The sequence below is a fragment of the Chiloscyllium plagiosum genome, chromosome 18 (assembly GCF_004010195.1).
Source record: "Chiloscyllium plagiosum isolate BGI_BamShark_2017 chromosome 18, ASM401019v2, whole genome shotgun sequence".
In the NCBI taxonomy this organism is placed as follows: Eukaryota; Metazoa; Chordata; class Chondrichthyes; order Orectolobiformes; family Hemiscylliidae; genus Chiloscyllium; species Chiloscyllium plagiosum.
The window spans coordinates 26927358-26944777 of record NC_057727.1 but is presented as its reverse complement, the minus strand read 5'-3'; the positions used below and the strand labels follow the sequence as shown (position 1 = coordinate 26944777).

General features: G+C 40.7%; 1 long non-coding RNA gene across 2 annotated transcripts in view; it reads left to right on the top strand.

Moving 5' to 3' along the window:
• Positions 1-16088, top strand: part of LOC122558987 — a 24534-nt gene extending 8446 nt beyond the window's left edge. For both annotated transcript variants that reach the window (XR_006314299.1, XR_006314300.1), the window contains exon 3: positions 15888-16088. This is a non-coding gene — a long non-coding RNA (uncharacterized LOC122558987). The remainder of the gene's footprint in view (positions 1-15887) is intronic.
• The last annotated feature ends 1332 nt before the right edge of the window (positions 16089-17420 follow it).

The window sequence follows — 17420 nt, the reverse complement described above, 5'->3', positions numbered from 1 at the left end:
GGCCCCACCCCCACTCCGGCCTATCACCCTCACCTTGACCTCCTTCCACCTATCGCATTTCCAGTGCCCCTCCCCCAAGTCCCTCCTCCCTACCTTTTATCTTAGCCTGCTGGACACACTTTCCTCGTTCCTGAAGAAGGGCTCATGATACCAGGTAAAAGAACTGAACCAGCCATTCTGTCTTCTAAATACTTGCTTAGTATAAAGCAGAGGAAGTTTCGCTTGGGATACGACAGACAGGGCAGAATGTTCATTTTAATGTGGGCTATCCGACCTAACTAAGAGATTGGAAGCGTCTCCCATCTATAAAGGTCCTGCCTGATTCTGTCTAATAAATGGGCAAAATTGGCTTTAAATAGCCAATCAAAAACAGGAGTAATAAATACACCTAAGTAGAGAAAGCCCTCCTGCGAGATCTGCCCTCGGGATTAGGCACTCTCGGGAGACCACCCATGGGCATGGCCTCTGACTTTTAAAATTGATCTTATAACCCGAGAAGCCACCAAATAGTTTGATGTGTTGTATCAGGTGTGGTACGGAGACTGTTGGGTTTGATAAGTCAAGAATGTCATCCGCGTACAGTACGATCTCATGTTACTTTGTCCCCATGTTTTTGAGCAATTATCTTGGCATCCCTGCGTATTGCCTCTGCCAGCAGTTTGATCACCAATGTGAAAAGCAATGGTGACAAGGGAAAGCCTTGTCGACTGCCCCTACAAATATTAAAATTGCTTGACCATACACAACTTGTGAGGACCGAGGCAAGACGTTCACTGTACAAAACCTCCAGCCACCTGATGAAAGTCTCTCCCAGGCCAAACCATTTCAAAGTATGAAAAGGATATGGCTACTCACCCCTGTCAAATGCCTTTTCCGCATCAAAGGAGATCATCAATCACTGTACTGATTGCTATTGACATACTTGGATCATGTTAGGTAATCTCCTGACATTATCCATCGATGTGCGACCTTTTATGAACCCCGTCTGGTCCTCCTTAATGATGGAGGGCAGTACAGTTTCTAGCCTTAATGCCAGAGTCTTGGATAGGATTTTGAAGTCAACATTCAGGAGTAAAATGGGTCTATAGGAAACACAGTCCTCTGGACCCTTCCCTTTATTAAGAATGTGAGATGTTCATCTCTTATAGGGATGGTGGGAGGAGGCCATGACTATGTGAGTCATTAAACATACTAAGCGGGGAGATCCAAGATGGCGACAATCCAGTAGGTCTGCCTTGGTAAGCTCTGCCCAGAAACCCAGACAAAGAGTGCATTCACCCTTTTTATCCATTGTGGTGTAAATTGCTGGTTTTAGGCCCCTGGAACTATTTATTAGTTTCTTTTAAAAAAAAAGCGCTGAAACAAAAATGATTAAGAAAAAAGGACCGCGAGGATCGCATCAAGCAGGGCATTTCTCTGCAGTACCAGACACACCCATGGTCGTGGTGTTGGCCTCTACAAACACCCCTGTGGAGCAGAGCCTGGTTTCAAAGTTCATGAAACTCCGAGAGAAGGTTGATCCAGCAATGGAGGAGACCCAAACCAGGCTGGAACCGATGGAACTGATCTCGGCCAAGCTGCAGAAGTATGATCAGGAGATCCAGCATCTCCAGGCAGCGCATCATGGAGGTGAAGCAGAGAGACACAGGCTCCGAAACCGCAGTGGAATCTTCAAAGAGCCGGGTCCAGGCCCTGGAATGGCAGGTACGGGCCTTAGGCAAACAGGTTGTCCTCAAATCAAGGCCATCGGAAGAATATCCACCTGATCAGGAGTGGGAAGAGGCAGGCCAGCTGATCAGCTTCTTGGAGCAATGGCTCCCGCAGGTTTTGAAGCTAGAAGTCTGGGTGGACCAAACGCGGGTTGAGCTGGCCCACCGGATCGCAGTGCGCAGGCCTGGGTCGGACCAGTGCCCCTGCATAGTGTGACTCCAGCATTTTAGAGACAAGCAAATGGTGCTGGAAGCTGTTAGACCACTGGAGAAGGATGCACAGGCTCTGATCTATAAAGGATCAAGAATTATGTTTTTTCAAGACTTTTCTGCGGCTGTGATCTGTAAGAGGAAGGCCTTTGAGTAAAATTAAGGCTGAGGGACTTGAATATTCAGTACTCTAAGATATCTGACAATATTATGTTTCAGTCACAGAGGGTCCGTTTTTAATTTTGACTCATTGGAAAAGGCAAAGGACTTTCTGGACAATTTAAAATAGACCGGCTGGCTCAAATAATATGGACAATTGTGTTCACTTGTTTTTTTTTGTAGTTTGCTTGGTTTACCTGGTTTTGTCTTTTTAATATGTGGGAGTCCTCACTTTTTTTTTCTTTTTCTCTCTCCTCTCCCCCCTTTCTCCACTCCCATTATCCTTTTGTTTTTCTATCATTCCCATTTTGTTTCTCTTTTTTTTTAGTACAGTGTTAGTGGGGGGGGGGGGGAAACGCTTCAGGGGGGGGGGAAACGCTTCATTTTTTTTTAACCAGGACTACATAGGGCCAAAGTATGGATGGGATGGGTTGAACGCCCGCTTTTAATTTTCTTGCTGTAAGATGTGTGTGACTTTGTTTTGTTTGGGTTTGGGTTGCGGCTATTATTTGTATTATATGTTGTCTCATTGTAGGAGAAGTTGTTAGAAATTTTGATTTGGTAGCTTTTGTAGTTTGTATTTTCAAGTCTTCACTTGGCGTGCTATAAATGGGGTTCTTCCTCCTGGGGTGTCACAGACTGCTTCGGATGACTATGGGTAACTGTTCATTTAAATGGTGCATCTGGAACATTAAGGGGAGTCATTCACTGATTAAGAGAAAAATACTTTCATGCCTTAGAAAGGAAAGGGTCGATGTAGCCTTGCTGAAAGAAACATATCTAGTTGATAAGGAGCACTTAAGGTTACAGCAGGGAGAGTTTGGCCAGGTGTTCTTTTTCATCCTTTCATTCAAAAAGTCGAGGAGTAGCTATACTGATTCAGAAGAATCTACCATTTCAGTTGTTAGACAATATTAAGGATGAATGTGGGTGATTTCTGATCCTTTAAAGCTTTATATATAAAGAGGAATATGGGATCTCGAATATTTATTGCTTCCCCCCGCACATCCTCTCCCTGCACACCCCCTCAAATTCTTAACGGATGCACTCTCCCCTTGGGGCACGTCATACAATTACAGGGGAAACTTTAACTAACTAATGGCCTTGAGGTGGATAGAATGCCAAGTGATTGTGTGGGTATATCCCTGCAATCTAGGCAGCTACTGGACCTGAACAGGGAGCTGGGGTTGGTGGATGTGTGGCGATGTCTTCACCCTGAGGGTAGCGACTTCACCTTTCTTTCTAACCCACACAAGTACTATACTAGGATTGACATATTTTTGCCCCATCAGCCTTTTTGAACTTTGTACTTCCTATAGAATTGGGAACATAGCCATTTCTGATCATGCCAGTGGCGATGGGACAGGCTTACGGCACTGGTGCATGGATCTTTTACTCTTGAAGGATAGCAAATTCATTGAGTATTTTTTGTGGGAATTTAAAATTTTCTGGGACAATAATTCAGGTACAGCCAGCAATCTGTCGGTGCTCTGGGAGACTGTCAAGACCTACGCAAGGGGTTTGATTATTTCTTACTCGACAACTTGGAAGTGGCAAGGGGAGAGCAGCAGCGTATGCACGAGGCTTGGCTGAAGGCAGCTGAGACAGCGTTCTTTGTCAGACCAGCTGTAACTAAGTTGCAGTGGATTACAGCTCTCTGGGCTGCTCTGGACACTGCGCTCACCCAGACAGCAAAGAGGGAGATTTCCTTTGTGAAACAGCGGTTATTTGAGTATGGTGATAAACCAGGTAGATATTTGGCATACTTGGTCAGAAAGAAGAGTGCCCATCAATCTAATGCATTCATTAGAGAGCGTGCTGGTACTATCACCTGTGATCCCAAAATGATCAATGCAGCACTCAGGAAATTTTACTCTGGGTTGTACCGGTCGGAGGGCTGTGAGCATAGATTGGTGAAGATGGAGTCCTTTTTTAAGATCTTGGATCTTAAATGTAACTTCTCAGATGTAACTTCAGAGCAGGCATCCTTTTTGAATGCCTCACTGACAATCCAAGCGATACAGGAAGTGGCGAGGCAGCTCCAGAGTGTAAGGTGCCTGGCCCAGATGGATTTCGGAGTGAGTTTTATAACGAGTTCATAGGCATGCTGGTTGGGCCAATGTTGGATGTGTACAGTTATTTGTACAGTCTGGACTGCCTCCCATCCTCTCTGAGAGAAGCAAATATTTCTCTTATTCTTGAGAGGGAAAGCCCCAGAGGATTGCCCTTCATTATTAAACGTGGACTTTAAAATGTTGTTGAAAATGCTGGTGTTGAGGCTGGAGAAGGTCTTGCCCTTCATTGTAAAGGAGGACCAGACAGGTTTTATTCGGGGTCGCAGATCCTCTAATAATATTAGGAGAGTGCTAAAAATGATTCAGGTGTGCCAGCAAGTTCGATTCCGGGCTTGGTAGTCTCCCTGGATGGAGAGTGTGTTTGACCGGGTGGAATGACTGCACCTCTTTTATGTCCTGGAATGGTTTGGCCTTGGAGGGGTCTTTGCCAGGTGGGTGGCAGTGTTATAGTGATCCTAAAGCAGCGGTTCTCTCTAATGGTATAAGGTCTGACAACTTTAGCATTGGCAGAGGCTGCTGACAAGGGTGCCCCCTCTCATCATTGCTATTTACTTTTGGTGACTGAGCTGTTGGCAGAGGCCATCCAGAGGGTTTGGTGGCAGGGGTGCTGTGTGGATTTTCCAGATTTTAAGAAATACCAACTCAGTTCCCTGCTATCCTATATGACTGGGCTCGCCAGGACCTGTGGTCAATCAGGCTGGACATTGAGGCCTCCCAGGCAAAATGTCCTCTCACTAATCTATTGTTCATGGACAAGATGAGGACTGTTATGGACCATTGCAGAAATCTGATTGTTGTTAACATGGTTAAAACATGGAGAATGATGCAATAAATTGAGAGCAATTTACAAAAAGATTTTCTCCTTTTTTACTCTCTCACCGTAGGATTGGTAGTGTTCCAGCTGGGATCGATGGATCCTGGGTCCTGGCTTTTGGCTCTGGGAGTCCAGAGGTGTTTTCTGTTTGGGCGACTTATTTGACAGGGAGATCATTATCTCTTTTGAGCAGCTGAGCCGAAAATATGAGCTATTTAGGAGGGACCTCTTTTGTTACTTTCAGATTAGGGACTTTATACAGAAAAAAAATACATTAATGGTTAGTTTCTATGCGTCAGATACGGAGAGGAGAGTCCTTCAGTCTACAGGCACTCTCTCGGTCAGCACCCTCTATCGTGTATTAGAAGATTGTGTCTCGCGGGACATCGAGCAGTTTTGTGGAATCTGTGCTCAGGAATTGGGGGTGTAAATCTCACCAGAGGAGTGGGAGGATATTTGGGAGAATGTAATGAAGGTTTCGATTTGCAATAGGATGCAGGCTATGTAGTTGAAGGTGCTCCACAGGGTTTATTTGGCACTGGAGCAGCTTGCGAAATTTAAGATGTGAGCATCCCCAATGTGCTCCAAATGTAAAATAGGTGCTGTTACTCTTATTCATTGTTTGTGTTTGTGCCACAAGCTTCGTAGGTATTGGGGCACTTATAGCAGGAGTTTTGGAAGGGGTCTTAGGAACTGAGCTCAAGATAGATCTTTGGACGAGCATGGGAAGAAATTTGTTTAATCTCTCATTCTGTGTGAGGAGGAACATTCTGATGAGCTGGGTGTCGAAGAATCCTCAGGGACTCTCAGAGTGGTATAAGTTAGTTATGGAGCACGTCCCCCTGGACTTCCTTATGAGGATGGTGCACCAGAAAAGGACTGAGCTTTTTTATATGGCGTGGCGGCCCTTTTTGACCCATATAGACGCAGATTTATCAGCTATGTTGGTTAGGGCCTTTGTGTTGCTGTGAGGGCTGTGTTTGGCGGCCTGGGGGCTCCTGGGGGGAACAATTCTGAACAAATACGGGTACGCCAACTGATGGACCCGGTTATGGGGAGCTCTGGTGGGATTGCGCGGAGTTTTGTAACAACGTAATTTAATGTTACTTGCCTTGGTTCAACTCAGTTTAAGTTAGTTTCTTTTTGTTTTGATTTAGTTATTTATTGAATTGTAGTTTGTGTAGAGTTTTTTCTCCCAGATTGTGGTGTAGAGGAGTAGTTTGTTTACGGTTATTGTTGTTCTATTGCAAGGTTGTTCTATTATTTTGTAAAAATTTTATAGTTTAAAAAATTCTTTCTTTTTCTCAATAAAAATATTTATTAAAAAAGACATACTGAGCATCAGCCTTGACAATATACTTATAAATTCCTTATAGAACTCACTGGGGAGCCTGTGGAGCTGCCTCACAGTCTCCTGCACCTCTTGCTCTGACAATGGGGTATTGAGGAGAGACTCTTGTTCAGGGGTCACTCCCAGAAGGTCCAAAGTCCTAAAAAAAGACCTCATCCAAACCCGTCCACTCCCACAGCTTTCAGATTGGTATAATTGAGAGTAAAATTTCTGGAGTGCTGTGTAATCCTTTTGAATCGTAGGTCAAATTCCCAGTGTCCTCTCTAGTCGAGGTAATGGCTTGGAGGGCATTCCTTTTCCTAGCAAGGTAAGCTAGGTACTTTCCCAGCTTATCCCCATGCTCAAACAGCCTTTGACTTGCAGATGTAAGCTCCCCCTTGGCTGTCCATGTGAGCATGAAGTTCAGCGTAGACCGAAGTGCTGTGATCCCCTGTAGTTTAGCCAGCGAGGGCCTGTCAAAAAATGTCTTTTCAGCTACTTTCAGACACGTATCGAGCAAGGTTGCTGCTTACTCGTTTGTTGCTTCTTACTGGCTGAATAGGAAATAACCAACCCCCTAGCATAGGATTTAGCTGTTTCCTAAAGAATGGATGGGCCATTGGCCGAGTCTTAATAACATCTAAAAAAGCCCTGAACTTAGTAGAAAAGAATTCAATAAACTTGCTGTCCTTGAGGATGAAGGGGTCCAGTCACCAGTGTCTCAAACCATAGTATCTTTACTTTTAACCATTAAATACACTAGGGCGTGATCTGAAATAGTATATTGCCAACTGTACATGACGTCACTGAGCCCAGATGTGCTGCAGGGGTCACAAAGATCAATCCTGGTATGGCATTTATGTGGGTTCGAGAAGAATTTGAAGTCTCTGCCAGTAGGGTGAAGGTGCCTCCAAACATCTACCAACCCCAATTCAGCACACAAATTCCTTAATTGTTTAGATTGCCCAAAGGGCCCCCCAATATCTTTTTGCAATCTGTCTACTGTAAGGTCTATGAGACAGTTGAAGTCCCCTCCTATGATAATATGTTGCAATGCAAGGTTAGCCAATCTAGAAAGTGCATCCCTCAAGAATTTAAGAGGGTGGGCCGTGGGACAGTAAACATTTAAGATCCCATATTCTTCCCCATGTATCAAAGCTTTAAGGATGACAAATCTCCCGTATGTGTCTTTAATGCACTCTAATGACTTAAATGGGAGATTCTTTCTAACTAAAATGGCCACCCCTCTACTCCTCATACTGAAAGATGGAAAATAAATCTGGTCAAATCCATTCTGTTGCAGCTTCAAATGCTCTGCATCATCCAAGTGTGTTTCTTGTAGTAAGGCAACATCTACCCTCTCCCTTTTTAAGGCTAGAAAGTACTTTCTTCCTCTTGACAGATAAATGAGTCCCCTTAATATTCCAGGTGCACCACTTAAACGCATCCTTAGCCATAACCTTCTATAGCACCATTTAGACTCCAGACAGAATGACAGGAAGTATAGATCACTGAGCTTTAATGCAAAAGAATCCACAAAACCCAAAAACTATACAGGCTAGAATAACTACAGCCAACAAATCTACAAAACCTACAAAATCTATATACAGCAAAAACAGAAACAAAAATTACCAAAGGCACTAATTGAAGGAATTTACCCCCCCATTCAATGGGGGTACCTACAACCCTACTAACCATCCCAATTGCCCTCTCAACTCCTACCAGCTAGGGTTGCACCACATAAATTGACCACCCAGTAGAAAAAAAACCCCAAGAGCAAGGTTAGTACTATAGACAAGTAAACTAAAAATAAATATGTCACCCTTCCCTTCACATAACTTAGAGATTAAAGATAAATACTCTTCATCCCAGACATTTCATGCAACTTATTCCCAGAAAGGAGACTCCACCAAGCCCTTTTTAAAGAAAAGCAAACCTCTATGCCTATTCAGCCATTCGACCTCAGTCAACATGAGCACAAAGTTCTTTGCTTTCTCTGAGTTGAACAAATGTATGGATCCATTATGATTGATCTGAAGCACCGCTGAATATCTTAAAGAATACTGGATCCCAAGCTCCCTCAACCTCCTCTTGACACCATTGTAGGACTTCCTTTGCTGGACCACTGCCGCCAAGAAGTCTTGAAAAAATATGACTCTGGAGCCACCACATACCAATGCCCTTGAATCCCTCCCCTAGGCTATATTAGCTTCCATGACCCTCAGCTTGTCTTTATGATGATGGAACCTTATCAGGATGGGCCATGTGCATTGATGCGCACCTGGCTCTTGTACCGTGATCTAGTGGGCTCTTTCAATTGTTATCCTTCCCTTCTCAACCTCCAAACTGAGGAATTCTGGGAACCACTTCTTGAAGAACTCCACAGGCTGCTCGCCTTCCTTCCCCTCTGGGGTGCCAACAATGCGCAGGTTCTTTCTTCTGCCCCTATTTTTGAGATTGTCTACCAGATCCAATGACCATGGACCTGTGTTTCCAGGGCTTCAATCCAGCTCTTGGAGGAGTCAGTCTCTGCCTCTTCAGTCCTTTTTCCCAAGTGTCAATCACCTGATGAAGGAGCGTCGCTCCGAAAGCTAGTGTGCTTCCAATTAAACCTGTTGGACTATAACCTGGTGTTGTGTGATTTTTAACTTTGTACACCCCAGTCCAACACCGACATCTCCAAATCATGTCAGATTATGATTATTGTTGTCTAAAGGTTTCTTTACCCTGAATCTAAATCGATTCTTCCTATTTTATTGCACATGACTATGAAGAATAGTCTATCCCCTGGTTGACTGTATCTATCTCTTAAAATTTTTCTATCTCTTAAAATCTATCTTCAGTTCCTAGGAAGAGTCACATCAGACCAAATCACTAGTTTTCCTTCTTTCTTCATAAATATTGTCAGACCTGCTGAATTTTGCCAGTACTTTGTTTTTATTTCAGCTTTCCAGTATCCTCAGTACTTTGTTTTCATCTTACTTAGCCTAAGTTAATTTGTTAGTGACTCAAGTAATAATCCAGAAAACATTACCTTTTGAGTTTCTGCTTTCTAATTTAGCCTCTAGCTGCTTGTACTATCTATGAAGAATCTGATTCCTAGTCCTATGTCTGGATGACTGGATGCTGTCCTGCCCACTGTAAATTCTTCTCTCGCCACAAGTAGATGTCCTCAACCCTGACATTGGACAGTCAAGTCAGCTTTCTGGGCTTATGCTCTAGACAGTGGAAAACTGATTAGATTCCCTACAGTGTGAAACAGCCCTTTGGCCCAACAAGTCCACACCAACCCTCCAAAGAGTAACCCACCCAGATCCATTTCCCTCTGACTAAAGTACCTAATACTATGGGCAATTTAGCATGGCCAATTCACCTGAGCTGCACATCTTTGGACTGTGGGAGGAAACCAGAGCACCGGAGGAAACCCACGCAGACACGGGGAGAACGTGCAAACTCCACACAGACAGTCACCTGAGGCTGGAATCGAACCTGGGACCCTGGTGCTGTGAGGCAGCAGTGCTAGCCACTGAGCCACCAAGCTGTCCCCTGCTGACATCCTTTTTGACTATACCATCCCATTATGCCATACATTCCCATTTACTCTGCCCACTTGAGTGTTTTCTTGTACAATGGTATTATGGTCAGTTCACTTATCCACCTTGCAGTTCCTACTGTCATCCATGCAAGCTGCAAGAACATCAAACTGATCAGAAAGTTGCAAAGGCTGACACTTCCACATTTAACACTCTTATTCTCCTTATCTGCCTCACTTGCAGTCCCATCCTCCTATCCCTAATTCTGAAGCAATTCTGATGATCCTATTCTAAGGGGTGTGATCACTTCCTGGAACAAAGCATCCAAGTAACACTCACCTTCACTTTGCAGTTTCTGCAGCTCCAAATCATTGAATTGGAGACAAAGATTGTTGAGCTGTAAACATTTGTTGAAGATTGATTGTGCTGGATCATACTGGCATCCATCAGCTGCTGCTGTCTGCAACCATGACACATTGCCTGACTTGTTATTTTATTATTATTATTATTATTAATAACTGATTTATTAGTCTCAAGTAATTTATAACTAATAACTTTACTCCTATTAATAATCTTTAATATTATAGTAAACCTTCTACTACTAATACAGCCATATTAATTTTAATACATTAATTGAATCTGAAAGATCAATGGGAAAAATATTCATCAGCCAACCAACTCTTGTTTTTTTCTGTAGAATTCTACTTAAGGATCTCAGCCTCGCTCTGTCCATGCTGCACTCAACTGGAAGCAAAAGTACAGAGTTGTCAGGGTCCCCAACTAACATTTTTGCTTTAATGCCTCCCCTGCCACCAGACTAGCCTCCAAGGAGGGCATTAACTATCACTTACTCCTCTTAATAAAGCAGAGGAATAAAGCAGAGGCAGATGATTTCCCCTTGCATTAGGTGTAGAAAAATTGTCACCATGTTTATAAGGGAAAAGATTACAATTCTGCCAAATGTGGTACAAAGGAAATAGTTTCTCATTCTGACAAGAACACAATGCAATTTTGTGCCGTTCATAATCAGCGACAACAAAGCACAGTACGTGTGCTTTTTAAATATGCAATTTTATTTACATATGACCAAAATCAGCACTGAATTTTGAACATGGCTTGCTTAGGTTACATATATGTTTTTTTCAGAATGTGATGCATTTTTGTTCATTTTCTAAGTATTAGAAATGCTTGTCAGATGACGAAACTTCCTGTGAGATGAGCTAAAATTTTAAAATTCAGGAATGTTGGTGGAATCTTGTTGTCGGGTTGGGTGTCCCTGACTGGAAATGGGCAGGGTTTTCACTCCCAGGCAGAAAGGCTGGCTAAATGCAAACATGCAGTGGCCAGCCAATTAGATATTCATTGGTGAGGTACCCAGCTAATCAGGCCATCACCTCATAACCAGGTCAACGGTTCAGGCGTTATATTTAAAAAGCATCTGGGAAGGAATTCCATTCCCTGCAATCCAGCGGCGTGTTTTATGGCTGTTTGAACGGGTCATTGAGACTACAGCCTCTGCTGGAACCTTCTGTTCTTCCACTGTCCTGAATACTCTCAATTTCTACCATTATTTGCTCATCTCCCTCAGGAACCCTTCTAAGTATGCAACAACTCCTTCCCCCCCCCCAACCCCTCCCCGCCTGTCAGCTCAAGCCCCCCAGTCAGCCAAGTCCTGATCTCCTTGCATACCTGACCACAATTCAACAATGTCTCTCCTCCCATAGTCCAACAAAACTCCCCATAAAGAAAAGCAGTTCCTACTCTGTTCCACTCCACCAGGAAGACTAACCCACCTGCTGTATGCCATAGTTAACCGGTTGTGAACTTGAAGGTTTCTCATTTGCGGTATTATTAATTGCAAACATCCCTTTCAATCTGGTGAAATATTGTTTTAATGAATAGTCCAAGCATATTAATGCATTGCAAATAGGCTCCCACCGCTTGTGGTAAGGAAACTCACTTCATCTTCAAACTTCCATAACCTTGATTACCTATTTTCCTCCTCCCTTCGCAAAGCTGACATTTCACCCCCTGTCCAATTAAGTGTGCCATCACGGCCTCATTTGCCAGCGTCTGTACCAAATCTGCCTGTTGTCTTCCTGAAGTATTTTCTAAGCAGCCATCATGTAGCAAAGCTTTGTCCTTCAGTTGTTCTTAGTACTTTAACTAATCGTTCCGCTAGATTTTGTTCTAATAGTTGAAAATTAACATTCCAATCATCTGTCAGCGCTTCATTGTCACTTCTTGCCTTGCATTTGTTCCGATGCATACCTGACAGTACAATGGACCAATGTACACAGATTCTCTCAACGTGTAGACTTACGAGAGTTTGTTGCTGATCTAAAGAAAACACCTGCTAATACAATATAATGCTAAAAGAGATTCAGCTGTACAATATGCTTTCAACTGATATTTGTCATTTTTTAAAAAATCCTCACAGTCATGACAAACATGAATAGGAGAAGGAATGTGTAAAACCTTGCAATTGGTATTATTTCCAAATGTTGTGTGACCAAACAGAGTTCTTGCTGTTGATTGATGATGATAATGGTAGGTTCTTCACAAACGAAGATCATGAGAAGGCTGAAGAGGCCAATTCTTGATGTTGTAGATGTAACAAAATAGGAGCCCTGCAATTTGAACAGGAGGGAATTTATTAATTATTATTATGGCCCAAACCAAAAGAGAATTCTTAATACTGATTAATGTCTTCAAAAGCCAAGTATGTTTATTAATGTATCATTTTTGAAGAATAAGAATTACTCTAAAATTATATATTAATTAAAATGTCTAAAATCTATAAAAGATAGTCAATGGTGGCAAAATAAATTTAGTACAGAGAAGTATGAAGTTATGCATTTTGGGAGGAAGAATAAGGACGGGCCAGATACAATTCTATAGGGGTGACAGGAATAGAATAACCTGTGGCTATCAGTGTTCAAGTAATTCAGAAGTCATTGAATTGGTCCAGCTTTTTGAGAAAGACTTAAGTTAGATGGGATCCTAGGTCTTATAAATAGAGGCAGAGAATCCAAAAGCAATGAGCTTTAAAATGCTGGTTCAGACATTGTGTCCAATTCTTGTCACAACCTATAAGGAAGCATGGGAAGGTATTAGAGAGAGTGAAGAAAAGATTCACAAGAACTGTTCCAGGGATGAGGGATCTGAGCTCAGAGGTGAGACTCTTTTCCTTAGAGAAGAGAAAGTTATGAGGAAATTTGATTGACGTATTGAACATCACGGATGGTTTGGACAGAACATCTGGGGAGAAACTGTTCCCGTTAGCAGAAGGATCAAGAACCAGAAGGCTTCAAATTGAAGTGGAAGGCAAAAAAAAATGGTTACGTTAGGATTTTTTTTGGGCAGAAGAGGTTAGGAATGCACCTGAGAATGTGATAGAGTCTGATTCTATTGCAGCTTTCAAAAGGGTTTTAGGCAACCGTCTGGATTGTAAAAGGATTGCAGGGTTACAGGAAAGTGCAATTAGCTGAGCTGTTTTTGTAGAGAGCAGGTATGGACAAGACGAACCTGAATCGATTCCTTTTGTACTGTAAACATTCTATGACTCAATTACACACATTTTTGTGAGGCACAAGAAGTACAATATCTCTTTATAATACTGGATATGTGCCATCATTTTTCAAATATAATTTCACAGTAAAATATATTTTTTATTTAACTAAGTATAACACTTACTTTAAGAGTCAGTTCAGGCTCAGTGGGATCATAAACAATTGGTTTCTCATCAATTAAATATAATTCGAATTTAATTCAAGAAGGACCAGTTTCTCCTTAAATAAACAGAGCAACCTAACGCAATATGCCATCTCTACTCAGTCTTGTTTCATTTTAAAATGAGGTACTACAGTTGTACATAGGATTTTAGTGCATTAAAGGTTTCCTTTGGGAAAGTCAGTTTTGGTGACGTTATGCTTTAGCTGACGTCTTTCAGAATTAACAGACAACATAAACAGGCATGTCAATTGTTTTAAAGAAATAATATACAGTGCATTTCATAACCTTGGGATTTCCCAAAAGTCTAGTTAATTATATATTTTTGAATTGTTGTCACTTTTTCAATGCAGAAAAACATGTCTGCAATTTGCATAGAGCAAGATACCACAAATAATGATGTGATGCATTATCAAGCAAACTATTGTAATGGTGTCAGTTGAGAGATAAATATTGCCCAGAACAATAAATGAACTTAACTCTTCCTTTTCAAATCGCACCAGGGGATCTACTAAATCTTCTAAGAGGCAAGGTAGTGTCTTGGTTTACATGTCTCACCTGAAAGTCAGCACCTTTTCATAATGCAATACTGTCAATACTCACTGAAATGACAGTCTAGATTATTGTACTCAAGTCCATGAATTGGGGCTTGAATCTGTAATGTTTTGTTTCACTGATGAAAGTGGTACAATTTCAACAAAGGTGACTGACTCCTAACATCATAATGTTATACTTAACTGACATAAAAAATGTTTTTTTGTAAAAATTGGAATAAATGTTAATTATGGAAGAATATTTGAACAATGTTAACCATAATAAGTAAATGCTTTCCATTCTGTGCTTCTCTTGCAAACATGTTATTTAAATTTTAAGCTGAATATTAGGAGCAAAGTTTTATAATCTTTATCCTAACCATCAAGACTACTCCTGGACACATGTATTCAAATATAAAGTTAACCATTACTTGATGAGTGGCCCAGAGGTTCTTTGGGAAATCTGTTGCTTTAATATAATTTTTCATGATCCATCCATTCTTGCAGGCGGCATGGTGGCTCAGTGGTTAGCACTGCTGCTTCACAGCATCAGGAACCCGGGTTTGATTCTGGCCTTGGGTGATTGTCTGTGTGGAGTTCACACATTCTCCCTGTGCCTGTGTGGTTTTGCTCCGGTTTCCTCTCAGAATCCAAAAATGTGCAGGTCAGGTGAATTGGCCATGCTAAATTGCCCATAAAGTTAGGTGCATTAGTCAGAGGTTAAATATAGGGTAGGGGAATGGGTCTGGGTGGATTACTCTTCGGAAGGTTGTGTGGACTTGTTGGGCCAAATGGCCTGTTTCCGCACTGTAGGCAATATAATCTAATGCAAGGAATGCAACTGCTAGACTGAATGACTTTTTCTTGATTCAGACTCATATACTCTTGTCTGTGCTCTCATCAACTACCAGGATCAAATATATAAGGAAACTTGTAACTGTGTTTCTCATAATTGGAGAATTCAAAATTCACAAATAACTAGTTTCAATTTTAGCATTTGTAATTTATTCTCATTCTTCAGTGTCAATCTTAGAATTCTACCTTCTTATAAGTATAACGGTGAAATCAGCATCACCAATTTAGATGGAAACAAAGCAAAATTTAAAAATTAGAAAAATAAATGCAAGGTGGAATAACTCTTCTATGTTGCTTTACAAAGTGAATGTGCAAAGGAGCTTCTTGGCCAGTTTGAAAACGTAGACACTTAACTCTGATCACTGTTAGATTTGCCTGTGAAGTAGCAGTAAATATTCACTTTGTCTTAGAAAAAAGTCTTTAAAACAGCTAAGCCAGATAGAATGAGTAGAAAAGGTCAGTTCTGGTGAAGTGCAAGTATTAGGAAGTCAACAATGTGGCTAATGAGACGGAGGAAAAAGTAATAGGAAATTGCCAGGCCTTCACGCATCTATTATTGTCCCTTAGAAATGGTATTCAGTAATGACTTGTCCCATTGTATTGGAGAGGATCACATTTTACTGATATGGAAGATTGACATTCAGTGAGGCAGAAAACATTTGTTAATTTAGCATAGAAAATCTTTTTGTCGTACCTTTTAAAGAATTCATTGGATGTTTCTGAGCTGGAAGTTGGGCTAAGGTTTCAAAAAGAACTAATGGTATATAGTGGCACTGATGATTAATGGGCAGAACAAGGCAAACTAATTTTATCGCTGAAGCTGTGACTTATCTTTCCGCAAAGTTGTGGACTTGACCTCTCTACTTGGAAGCACAAGAAAATTTTAAATCATCACTTTCTCTTTACTACATTAAAGCCAATTACTTGTATTTTCCAGGAGCTTACTGGGGAAATATTGAAACCATAATCTTGTAAATACCACATCTTTTGAAATACATCAGACGAAGTATTATGCAGTGATCTCAGACTAATTGATTGTAACGCTTCTGCAAGCAAAAGCTAGAATGGAATTTGCATGAGTGGAATACCAACTATCATGAATGAAATTGAAGGATTTGCAAAGTAAACTTGAAATAAAAGCGCCTATATGTACATATCTTATATTTCAGTGGGATCCTTGTATTTCTTCACTTTGAGTATTTTCCAAAATAAATTTATCATATTTCAAAAGAAAATAACTGTAAATAATTTCGTTTGGATTATAATTTTCAAAGAAATAGAATAAAATATCCACTTTATGCTTTTAACTTTGAAATTGATTAATTAAATTGCAATGTATTTATTAATTCAGGGAGATTAAAGTTAACTTTTGATTTATTTTTACTGTTGATACTTTTTCATATAATACACATTTGTGTATATAACTAGATGTTTTAGAAAAATTATCTTTTAAACCAAAATATGTTAAGTTCTCCAAATCTCTAAGCTATAACTGGTCTTACTGATAAGTCTGCAGTTTTATTCATTTCAAATAACTGGTTATGGTACCTCTGTATCACAATATTGGAAGATTGATAAGATTCATGATTAATTGAATATTATTACTTTCAGTTGAGGAGCACTTGTGGAGAAGTTCTGCTTTTTGAATATGTTCAACAAAAGGGACAGTATTTCCTTAGTGGAACATTAAAATCATCTTCTGACGTGTGTTCTTTTGTGTTATATCTCATATGCTTATGATTGATCACTTTATTATAGCATGTGACCTATGGACATAAAGATCTCTTACTCCACCTTACAGTAGAGTATTTGAAGCATGCCACCATAATGGAACCATACAGTTTAGTTGTAACCTAAAAATATTTCATGAATATTATATCAATATTAGCCCAAATACTTATGTGACTGAGGAATGTAGCATTTGTAAATAATAACAGTAGTAAAGATATGTTGGATTCTTCAATACCATGATATTCACGTCCAGCTCCTTTTGTTATGGAGGATTGCAAAAATCAGCTGAGGTTCCATAAAGGTCCCTCTTTCTCAACGTGTTGCCTGAGGCATGGTATCCCTCAAGTTAAACCACCACCAGTCATTTCTCTAATGAGAGAGCAACCCTACCATCTTCTGGGACAATGGTGACTTCATTTTAAATTGGAAGTGTTGTGGTGTAGATGGGATTTTCTTTTGACATCTATTTTGGAATCTTTCAAACTGTATTACATTTAGTTCATTTGGCTTATCTTTATTACAGAAAAGAAATAAAAATAAAATCTTGTTTTACTGTTAACTCAAAATCAACATCCAAGTGCATTCATGTTTCAATGAAAACCTGCCACATGAAATTAAAGAAAACTCAAAATATTTTTTTGTAAACCAGTTTCATCCTGAGATCTGATTTGTCCAGTAGTAACATCAGCTGGGATCATGACAGGTGCAGGCTCTTGCTGGGATCTGAGTGAATTGATTT